This window comes from Vombatus ursinus, unplaced genomic scaffold (assembly GCF_900497805.2).
Source record: "Vombatus ursinus unplaced genomic scaffold, bare-nosed wombat genome assembly UNPS02001944.1, whole genome shotgun sequence".
In the NCBI taxonomy this organism is placed as follows: domain Eukaryota; kingdom Metazoa; phylum Chordata; class Mammalia; order Diprotodontia; family Vombatidae; genus Vombatus; species Vombatus ursinus.
The window spans coordinates 1-11,710 of NW_020941722.1; the positions used below are offsets into that span (position 1 = coordinate 1).

General features: G+C 43.6%; 1 long non-coding RNA gene across 2 annotated transcripts; it reads right to left on the reverse strand.

Annotated features, from left to right (window-relative positions):
• Positions 1-1,401: 1,401 nt before the first annotated feature.
• Positions 1,402-8,046, reverse strand: LOC114048298. 2 transcript variants are annotated; one of them, XR_003569734.1, is made up of 4 exons: positions 7,742-8,044; positions 6,460-6,632; positions 6,017-6,069; positions 1,402-2,418 (listed from the first exon to the last, which is right to left on the reverse strand). It is a non-coding gene; the product is annotated as an uncharacterized LOC114048298 (long non-coding RNA). The 2 variants fall into 2 exon arrangements; XR_003569735.1 differs by lacking the exon at positions 1,402-2,418 and adding an exon at positions 3,476-3,602 and having other exon boundaries at positions 7,742-8,046.
• Between the last annotated feature and the right edge of the window lie 3,664 nt (positions 8,047-11,710).

The following is an 11,710-nucleotide window of genomic DNA, read 5'->3' on the forward strand; positions in this document are numbered from 1 at the left end:
GAGATGGAGTGTCCCCATCAAAGAACGGACCCCCAGTGCGGGTCAGAGGCGGGGTGTGAAGGGCTTTGAACGCCGCCTTTAGGGTTAGGGTTATGTGATCTGGAGACCATAGGGAGGGACCCCCTGGAGCATCTCGGCTGCTGAATAGAGGGGAGAGGGGACCCATGTTGGACAGAGGGGCCTGTGGGGAGGGTCCGGGCGCCAGTGCTGCTCTCGGGGCGACAGGGTCAGGCAGCAAGCACGAGGGACCAGGGTTGCACGTGGGAGGGGAGGAGGGGCGAATGACCAATGTTTGGAGGCCTACCTTGGGGAGGAGGGCACGGGTTAGCTGGGCTAGGCTTGGCCTAGCTCGGCACTGAAGGAGGGGTGGCTGGGACTGGTCCCCGTGGTCCAGGACACCGTGCATGCTGGGGTTGGGGGGTTGGGAAGGAAGAGCCCCCTGGGCCAGAGAGTGAGGCTAGTGGTAGTGTAGATACACGTCCCTGTGTGTGTGTGCTTATTTTGGGGAGTACAGAGTTCCTAAGTGCAGAGAATAACACAATCGGTAGACAGCATTGTGGGGGTGGGGACAATGGGGCTAACACAGGGGGGCCTAGTGACCACCCTCTCTGACAATTAAGGAACATTAGTAGTTTTGTGGGACCCAGCAGCATCTTGGGGGTCTTTTTGGTTTGTTTGTTTGTTTTTGCTTTGGTTGATAAGGCATTTATAAGCACACTTATACAAAAAGAACCCTGGACAATTTATTTTGTATGGCTGCAATTTCACTATTTTATTTTATTATTATTATTTTTTATTAAGAAGTATTTATTAACCCCTGGTTACCTAGCGCCAGGTACTGTAATAGGCTCCAGAGATACAAAGACGGAAATAAAACAATCCCTTATCTATAGGAAGCTGACATTCTACTGGGGGGAGGAGGGGAGGGAAATACAATATATTCATATATAAGTAAACACAAATGATACAATTTCACTATTTTAAATTGAGGTATTTACACCAAGGGCATATACTTTTGTATGGGGAAAATGAATAACTAAATGTGATCCCCAAATTGTATATGAGTTGCAAGAAAGGAATTCATTAGAAAAATATGACTCACTCACCGAAATCCCATGGCTTGGAAAGTAATGATACTATTTAATATAAGGCATAATGCTCCATGACATTTAACAATAATTGTTTACTTGAGATCAAGTTATCTTTAGACAAAAATATATTTGACCAAATATAAATGGTACTTTATCTCAATTTATATCATGTTCTCTAAAATGTTGTCATGGTTCATTAAAGTACATTAGTCTTTGTTCTCTGGAGTCCCTTAGTTATTTAGTACTGGAATCTCATAGTTGTTTGTCTAGGGTTTCTGGTTCAAGAATCTTAAATGTGTTTTGTTAAAAAACCTCATGTTACTTTAAGTTAAACATGAGCACTATATAAAGGCAACTTTAGTCTATTTATACTATTGGAAGAGTAAAAGGGCACTGGGTTATTCCAGGTTCTAGTTAAATCCAAATCATTTATAACTAGTTATCATTTATTTTCAATTTATATTTCACCTATTTGCCAAAGGACAGTTTGAGTCCTCTTTCAAAATGAACCACATATTAAATAGGACAAGTAAGAATAAAAACAGAACAGAGCCCATTGCAAACGAGCAGAGGGAGTTGGTATCGTGCAAGGCCCCTGATGTGAGCTCATTATCTTCTCATGGTGTGGTAGAGAGAGTGCTGGAAGTCAAGGTTGAAATCAGGAACCCTCGGTTCCAGTTCTGGTCCCTTCCCTAATTGTATGAATCTTACAGGTGTTGTTAGCAGACCTGAGTTGGCAGACTTCCTGGTGCCTAGAAGGGTTTGGTGGGAACTAAGAAGTTTGCAAGGGTGGACGCTATACCTTTTGGGGATGATAACAAGTTAACTTGTGACTAACTCAGAGGAAGAGTTGACTCCGGAATGGAAAAATGTGGACTGAGCAATGACACAAAATGAAGCAGCAGTACAGAACAGTCAATTACAGAATTGAATCAATTGTTAAATGACACAGAATAACTTTAATTTTCTCAGTGGCCAAACAATTATCTAGGGCAAGGGTTCTTAACTTATTTTTGAATCATGGACTCCTTTGGCAGTCTGGGGAACTGTAGGACCCTGACTCAGAATGATGTTTTTAAATACATAAAATAAACAATATTGTCCGGGAAGCCAACTATATGGAAATACAGTTATACAAATATTTCTAAAAAAGTTCCTGGATGTCAGGTAAAGCTCCTCTGAGTTAGGGTGTCCAAATGAATGTCAGATAGTTCTGATGCCATCAATCTCCTTAGGAGTCTGAGAGAGGCATCCTTTCTTCTGTTCTATGCCTCAGCTTCTGTCATGTCTCATTCCCCTTTCTTCATGGTCAGACATTCTTCACAACCTAAAAAGCACAACTGCTTATTTTCTTGTGCAGTGGGGCAAGGAGGCTTTTAATATAACCCTAACGTAAGTTGATTCTTTTTTTTCCTTTGTCAAGTTCCTCTACTTTGTGTAATTCCAGATCAGAGACAGACAAGCATTTTCACAAAGAGCATGCATTCTCTCTATCATTACATCATGTCATTTGTAATTAAATTAAGCTGTATTGCTTTAAAAAGATAGAATACTTCCCAAACCCACCAATGGAGGGGAGTTTTGATACCCAATAAATTGTTATATGTTATTATTGTGGGTCTTACATCCCTCTTTAAAGTTCAGGGTCATTGATTAAGTAAATAAAATGTAAAACAAGTTAAAATCTAACATTGCATTTCTCAAGAAGTTCACTGAATCAAGGAGAAGTCTTTGTTTTTAATTCATGGGTTGTGTTACTTTAATAATACAGAACAATGGGAGAGACCATTATATTCCCTTGATAAGCTACCAGATTTTCAATTCATATTCTAGTGGCTCAGTTTGTGTGCTAATTTGTGTTCAGTACATTTTTTCTTATTACATTCCAGTGCATTCATTTCAAACTCTCAATAGTAGATACAATCCAATGACTAGGTATCTAGGTTTTTGTCTTCCATTCCTCTGAAAACCAGATCTATCATAGTTGCCATGAGTGGGGCTTGATGGAAGAGAGAGTTGGGGAGATTGAGAAGAAAAGGAAACACAACTCAGCATAACACAAGAGACCTGGCACAGAGAGGAAGACAGAGCTATTTGGGTTGGGCAGAGATTTCTCGGGGACAAATCAGCAAATTAATTAGGATCCAGATTGTGAGCAGCCTCTTCACAAATCCTTGTACAAGCATACCTTGGAGATATGTGGGTTCATTTCCAGACCATTGCAGTAAAGTGAATATCACAATAAAGCAAGTCACATGAATTATTTTGGTTTCCCAGTTCTCATAAAAGTTATGTTTATATTACACTATAATCTATTAAGTGTGCAATAGTACTATGTATAAACATTGTACATACCTTAATTAAAAATACTTTATTGCTAAAAAGTGCTAACCATCATCTGAGCCCTCAGTGAGTTGTAATCTTTTTGCTAGTGGAGAGGCTTGCCTTGATGTTGATGGCTGGACTGATCAGGGCGGTGATTACTGAAGGTTGGGGTGGCTACGGCAGCTTCTTAAAATAAGACAACAATGAAGTTTGCTGCACCAACAAGTGGTCATGGAGCAGTCAGAACACACACACACATCTATCACTTAAGGTTGCCATCTTATATGGGCATGGTTCATGGCACCCCAAAACAGTTATAATAGCACCATCAAAGATCACTGATCACAGATCATCTTAACAGATGTAATATAATGAAAAGGTTTGAAATACTGTGACGATTGCCAAGATGTGACACAGAGACACGATGCGAGCACGCGCTGTTGGGAAAATGGTACCAATCGACTTGCTCAATGCAGGGTTGCTGACAACTTTCAATTTGTAAACATTCAAGATCTTCAAAGCACAAGAAAGCAAAGTGCAATAAAATGAGGTCAATCCCGGTTATGCTGTCTGTCAGTGGGGTCAAACTCAAACTGAAGCCAGACTGCAGATTGACTTAGCAAACTCCAAATCAACATGATCTTGCTTGTATTGTATTGTCTTATTTTGTTAAACATTTCCAAGCTACATCATAGTCGGGCTGGGCTGGGCATTGGGTGCCTCTGTTCTAAGGGACCAATAGGGGGCTTCTCCATCAATATGGAAATTACTCTTCAAGTCATAATCTTGATGCAGATTTTAAATTCATCTGATTTTAAAATCTCAAACTTTCCAAATGTATTGGAGAGGCTCAAAGATTTGGGAGTGGTTCCCACTTCCTTCTCAGCGGACAGTTAATCTAGCATTAGGGTTATACCAGGAGGCCACATTCTCAAAGTTGAATGTGATTCTCTCCAGAGCTTGGGGGTTTTTGCCTTCTGGAGTTGGATCCTACACATGGAGGGCACCAAGATTCTCAATTCTCCCCTCCCCTTGTTTTGAAGGAGCATTAAGACTGCATGCACTCTGGTTTCAAAATTATAGAGTATCTTTTTTTCCATTCATAGCATTTAAATCTTTCTTTTTTAAATTAATTTATTTTGAATTATCAACAATCACTTCCATAAGCTTTTGAGTTTTAAATTTTTCTCCCCCTCCCTCCCCAAGATGGTGCACACTCTGATATAGGCTATACATCTACATTCCTATTAAACCTATTTTCACATTAGTGATGTTGTAAGTAAGAAGTAGAACCAATAGGAGGAACCACCAGAAAGGAAACAAAACACAACAGAAGAAAAAAATAGCAAATAGTATGCTTCGATCTGCATTCAAACTTCATAGTTCTTTCTCTGGAGGTAGACAGCATTTTCCATCCTCAGTCTTTTGGAGATGTCTTAGATCCTGGTATTGCTGGGAAGGGTTAAGTCTATCAATATTAGTCATTGCATAACCTGGCTGTTACTGTGTACAACATTCTCCTGGTTCTGCTCACTTCACTCAGCATCAGACCATACAAGTCTTTCCAGGTTTTTCTGAAGTCTGCCTGCTCATCATTTCTTATAGCACAATAGTATTCCATTACATTCATATACCACAACTTGCTCAGCTATTCCCCAACGGATGAACATCCTCTCATTTTCCAATTCTTTGCCACCACAGAAAGAACTGTTATTTATTAATATGAAAATCATAAATCCCTCAGTAAACACCTGGTGCTGGTCCAAGCAATACATGTTGCTGGAGGATAAGATCATACAGGGTGCAAAGGAGTGCTGTTATGCCAAGCTCAGGGCACAGCATGTTTGCTGGGTCTTAGCTCTGGGAAATAGGGTGTTTCTAAATACCTTGACAACATCTAGGGCCTTTCTGAATGCTCATTGAGTTGACCTAAGAACTGTTAACAGACAGGGGTTCAGAGGGATCTGAGAAGTCGTGTGTGACCTGAGGTAGGGGGACCAGAACAGCACCAGGAGCACAATTTCTGCTCTGATGATAGCACATTAAAAAACAATAGCTGGGGGAGCCTTCAGGGCTCTGCACCAGGTCTGTCCAGACAAGATTCAGGGTGAAGACTTTTCCTGGGGGGAACTTCAGTTGCTGCATGGGAGAGCTTGGCCACAACAAACAAAGAAGAGGGGGGAAAGTGAGTAAGTGAGTGAGTGTGTGTGTGTGTGTGTGTGTGTGTGTGTGTGTGTGTGTGTGTGTGTACGATACTAGGCAGCCATTAAGAAAGCAAAAATATGATCCCTTGGTAATAGAGACTAGTGAGTGAAGTGGTCACCCTTGTTAGACAGCTATAATGAGGGAGAACTTAAAAACAAACAGGGGAGGGCAGCATGGGGGGAAGCAGTGCTCAATATATCAAGGACCCAGTGAATCAGTTTAAAACATGGAAAAGAGCAGGGTAGTGTTGTTACCACTGCATTCAATTTCATGCCTATTTTTGTACAGAAATGATCCCTAAAGCAGGCATTGCCAGTTTCATAGACCATCCTCTATGTCTATGGAAATGACTGGATTGCTGATGTTGGCCAAGTCTGTGGATAGACTGCACTCACCTGGGCTGGGGCTTGGCTGCTCCCAGGAGCCATTCTCTCTCAGTCCAGGCTCCCTGTGTAGGTAGCAAAGTAACCAAAGTGACTCCATTTTGTAAAGTCCCTTCATCTTATCCCTGGACCTTATCTACCCCAGGCATCTGCTTCCACCACCCTTTATGGCCCCACCAATAGAGCAGCAGCCAACACTCTCACTAACCGATGTCCCAAGTAATCATGGGATGTTCTAATTCTATGCCTTTCTGATGACCATGAGACAGCCTGGAGCCACCTGGAAAGTCCTTTCCTTCTTTCCTTCTGCACAGAAAGCCCATCTGCCTCACCTGTAATCTTAATGCTGGGCTGACTGCCTTGGTGCTCATACTCTGGGCGTTTGCTGCTTGTTGGACCTGGTAATAAAACTTCCAACTTCCCTCCAGCTTTAGTGTCTGGATTTGACCCAATACCTTCTTGGGGTAGGTTTTGTTCCTCTGCAGACTGAGCTGGGGAGGGAGACGGATCCCAGAGCTCTTTCTCCTCTCTTCATAGGCAGGAGGCTGCCCAACTGGAATTTACAGAGGGCAAGGTCCCATAGGAGTTAGGAAGACCCAGGCCTTGCCCTCAGGGAAAGGACTCCAACCTGTAGAGGGAGGGAAGCAGCAGGGAGGGTCAGGGTAGGAAATGAAGCTGATCTCAAAAGGAAAACTACTTCCCTCCTCTTACTTCTCTTCTGCACCCCTCTTTTCCCCCATCCTCCTACAGAACCCTCAGAGGAAGATGAAGCTTGGGATCCCAGACAGGATGAGACCAGTCAGAGTCTCAATGACCCCTGAGACAGAGCTCTCCCTGGAACTGATCCTCTGCCCTCCCTGCATCCCCTCTCCTCAATTAACACACATTATTTAAACAATAGACTGACTGCTAGATCTAGCAGGGAGGGAGGTTAGGGAAGGCTGAGGAAGGGGAGGGCTCTGGAATGGAGCAGCCAAGGAAAGCCCAAGACTGGGAGACAAAACCCAGGCTGGGATCCAGCCGCCTGTGTGGGACCCGAGAGCTCTTAAAGATGTGGGGCTGGGGGAGCAGGAGGCCTGGGGCAGGGGAGCAGGGGTGGGATCTGGGAGGCAGGACAGTCTAACCCTGACCCTAAATGCCTCCGACTTTAACCCTAAATGCTCATGACAGGGAGGTCAGGGACACTTGATTGCAAGAAGTGTTCCAAATGGACATTAAGCTTGGGCAGGTAAGGATGACTGTGTCCTGAGGTCTAGCTAGGATCTGGGGAGGATGCCCAGGACCCTCTGGTACAGCTTAGACTTGGAATCCCTCCAAGGGAGCCAAATGGCTGGGACCTGATAGGGAACCAGCCCAAGAGGCACAGATTCAGATAAGGGGGATCAGGAAAGAGCTTTGGTTCCTGCCTCCAAGGTGGGGCTTGAGGCAGGAGGTAGGACTTGTGGATACTTACAGGGACTGGGAGTGAAGGCAGGATTCTTATGGGCAAAATCTGAAGTTTGGGAAAGTGTGACCCAATGAGAAATCTCGGGCAGGGGGGCGGGGCGGGGGGGAGGGGGAAGGTCAGCCAGGATGTTTAGGAAGTGATTGGGAGTCTGGAAAAGTTTTAGGGGCAGGGAGCTGGTCCGGTAGCCAGGCCTGGGAGGCATGCTTCTGGCAGACCTGGGGAATGAGACCCAATGGCAAGGACAGCAAACAAAGGTCAGGATGTAAGTGGGAACACTGGCTCAGACCTACCTGGGATCTGCATGCACAGAGTGGGCTTCTGGAAGGCAGAGCAGTCTCAGCTCAAAGACTTCCTGTTTCCCACCAGCCCACTCTGATCCTCCTAGTCCCAAGGACACCACCCGGTCCAACCCTTGAGGCCCCCAGGATGGCTGAGCCCTTTCCTCCAATCACACCCAGGGCCAAAACTCAAGGACCCTGACTGCCTCTCCTTCCCAAGCCCACCCCTCCATCACGTGGAAAGCCTTCTCCAATGCAATGATCCCCTCTTCCCCCTAAACTCCTCCCAGCCTCCAAACTCCACCCCAGTGCTCCAACTCCACCTGGGCCACCACCCACCAGGCTGGTCATCTCTGAGAGCTCCTCCCCCCCAGTGCCTCCCCCACCTCCCTCCCTCCCAGACTCACCCCCTCCTCCTTCTGAGCAGAAACACTGCCTTGATCCAACTGCAGCCCCAGACTAAGTGCAAGTGATGGACTCTACACTTTGAGGAGCTGGTAGCAAATGGCTCTCAGGAAAATTAGGATCTATATACCATTTGCAACTGTAAATCCAGATTGGATCCGACTGAGTTTCTCCCAGTGAGAAATCCAGTTCTCCCTTTGTAATTGTGATGTTTGACCCTCTGCAAAAATATCAGACCTTAAGGGTAAATACACTTAAAATTCAGCATTGAGGCAATGTGATGAGGAACTGTAAGAATAAGAATTGAAGGTAATTGGGTCAGAATTACTCAATTCTACTCTGAATGCAGTCTAGAGTGTCAAATTGAGAGATGAATGAAGTGAATTTTTTATGTAAGATAATTCACAAATGAACTGAATTGATGTCATTTAACAATTTTTCATGTTTTAAATCTATAACATTGTTTATGTTATTATGCTTCTGATTTTTCTCCTGTTGGAATGTTTGGGAAACCATTGCATAAAATGCTGTAATTTGAAAAATAATTTCTAGAGGGTGATACCATTGTATTCTTGGAAATTTATCTCCTTAGCAATTTGAAACTATGCCCAAAGGGCTATAAAATTGTTCATACCCCTTGATCCCGCAATACCACTACTAGGTCTGTATCCCAAAGAGATAATAAAAATGGAGAAAAGACCCACATGTACAAAAATAGTCATAACTGCTCTTCTTGTGGTGGTAAAGAATTGGAAATTTAGGGGATACCCATCAGTTGGGGAATGGCTGAACAAGTTGTGTGTTAGAAATACGCTTGACACCTAAAATTTAGTATCAAGAAAGTTTATTACAGAGAAAGTCCAGAGGATTAGACCTTTCTGGCCAGAAGCAGGCTCCACCCCTCTTAGGGAGGGATAGCCCTGAGCACAAGGGCAAGCATGCTTTTATACATTCAAATTTGGCATGAAACCTCCCAGGCCCGGATTGGTCCATTCCTTCCCGGGTTACACCCCTCCTTACATGTTTCCCCTTGATATGCTCAAGTATGTTCCCCCTCCCAAGGTCATACATCCCATGACTCGTTAATGAGGCTCTCATTTTATGCCGGGTGTGGCAGATAATAGTAATGAAGTTCATTAAGCAGGCGCACTAACATTTTTCAGGTGTCCTCAGGTTGACCCTAACTGGTCTGAGCTGGCTCGACCCTTATCTTGAATTTGGAGTCTTTTTAGAGCCATCAACTTACTTCTTATTGCTTAAGCCCTCACCCACCTACAGTGTACTGCGTCCTGGAATAGTTCTTTGAATCTCCGTGTTATTCTCCTTCTCTATGGAAATATGACTCTCACAATTCCCTCCTCTTTTTCTCAATAAGAATTATATTTCCACACTTTTTGTTCTTTCCTCAAAGCGTTTTAACATTAGTTCGAATTCTTCATCAGAGTGGGAGGAATGGTCATTAACTGGCTCAATCGTCATCCTAACTCCTGTTACCTGAATTCCCAGAACCGGTCCCACTGAGGTACTTTTCAATGGAATTTTGGGGACTTAATATGGGAGAAGGAAGGGAGGAGTTGACTGACTCATTGACAAAGTAAAAAGGGGCCAGTTCCCTTATTAAGTGCAGATACAGAGACCCAAAAGGAACCATAAATTGTCCATTTAAAGCTTCAGAAGTCTCTTCTCATACAGCTGACACTCTGGACATCATCTGGTGAAGTCTTCTTTTTTGTCTAAGTGCTGTTCAAACAGTGTCCAGCAGACTCTCCTCCTGCAGAGATCCTCCTTCTTGTGTCCACTCTCCTACAAGATTGATCTCAACACTATTTTAAATTACCTTGCTAATAACCAAGGCAAATAATGAAAATCAACTCAACCCCTATGTCTTCACCATTACAAGATCAAAATGGAAACTTTGTCCAATTGTCATGTTTCAAAAAACTCAAATTAAAAAAAATTAGAACCTAGCATTACACTCTGCATTACTTCGAGTTTTATACCTTGCATTAGTTGACTATTCATTCCTATTTATATTCCCCATCAGGAAGATGAGATTCCATTAAGGAATTAGTAACAGACTCCAATCCATAGTACTTAATTTAAAACCACTGCATATCAAATAACAAAACACTCCCAACTTCTAGTCATGTACAAATAAAAAATCCTTAATTAAAATAGATGCTTTTTTCAAGGCATTTACAAGATAAGCCATAAGTTATTCCTCTTTAACATTAATTGTAACAAACTGAGACAACTTTAACATTAACTAAGTAATAACTAAGTCACAGAATAATATCCTAGTTCCACAGTGTCCTGGTCTAATTATCCCCTAATGATAGGGGATGGGTCCAAGCCGACACCCTCACCCCTTTCCCCAGAAAGAATCTGGCTCCCACCTCCCATGGGCCCCAACTCCTCATCTTCCTTTGAAAGCCCTAGCCCCACCCCTGGTCACCCAAAGTTTCTTCAGTGTATGCAAGATCCACCCTGGCCCCAATTCAAATGCTGAGACTTTCTCATGCCTGCTTGTCCTTATGGGAGTCACCTGGCCTATATGGTTTATCTACAACAAACTTTCCCCCTGACTGAAAGACCTGGGCTGAACTCCTTCCGGAGGAACCCTTGTGCTGTGACCTTGGAGTTCCACTGCCTGCAAACCTCCAGACCTCATCATAACCATTATGAGAAATTAAAGGATCCTGACTTACACAGGAATATACTAGTAACAGATGTCAAGACTGAATACTACTCTGAAATTCCAGGCCAAATAACTCAAACTTATACCTGCATCTTACTATAATAACCTCAGATGTTCCCGCATCAACCTATTGTTTAATAGATTCGATATTTATGCTGACAAACTTATGATTAGAGGAATTTGCCATGCAAGAACATAACTAAAGTAAGGGAACAATGCTTCCCTAGAAGGGAAGTCCTAGTTCATGTCAACTCCAGGCAGAAGTTACATATATATGACCAACTGCATTGAGCCAGGTTTAAAGTCTGCCAGGTGTCATAGTGGGGAAATTGAGTCAGGAGAATCCTACCTCAACCAATGCAGAAAAGTCATTCTCCCGACCTTCCCATTGATGCGGTCTAGAGATTAGGGGTTCTGGCACCCCAAAATCACGATACCTGGGTCCTGCCCGAAAGAATTTGACCCAAGCCTTCTTGCAGCCAAAAACAAGGTTTATTGAAGATTCGCCATATTAGCCAGACTCTTAAGGAGTCTGAGCATCTATGGGCTATTGGCTTGATTGTGAAAATCTGAGCATCTAAATGGAGACAAAATGGACCTTATATGCAGAAAGACGGTGGGAGAGTGGCCAAGTAGTCCATGAGGTAATAGAATTCCCAAGGGTGGGAAATGGAGCCTAGGTGGGACCAAGGGTGGGAAGTGGTCTGGGGCCATAGGGAGGCACCAGTTGATGGGACTATAGCCTCAGGGGAACGCCAGAGATTTGGCCATGTGGGAAAGTCCAGGGTTTTTCCTTTCTGGGGCTCAGATTCCAACTGCATCACCATGAGGACACCTTCTTGCAGCTCATAGATGCAGCTCACAAACCTCTTTGCAGG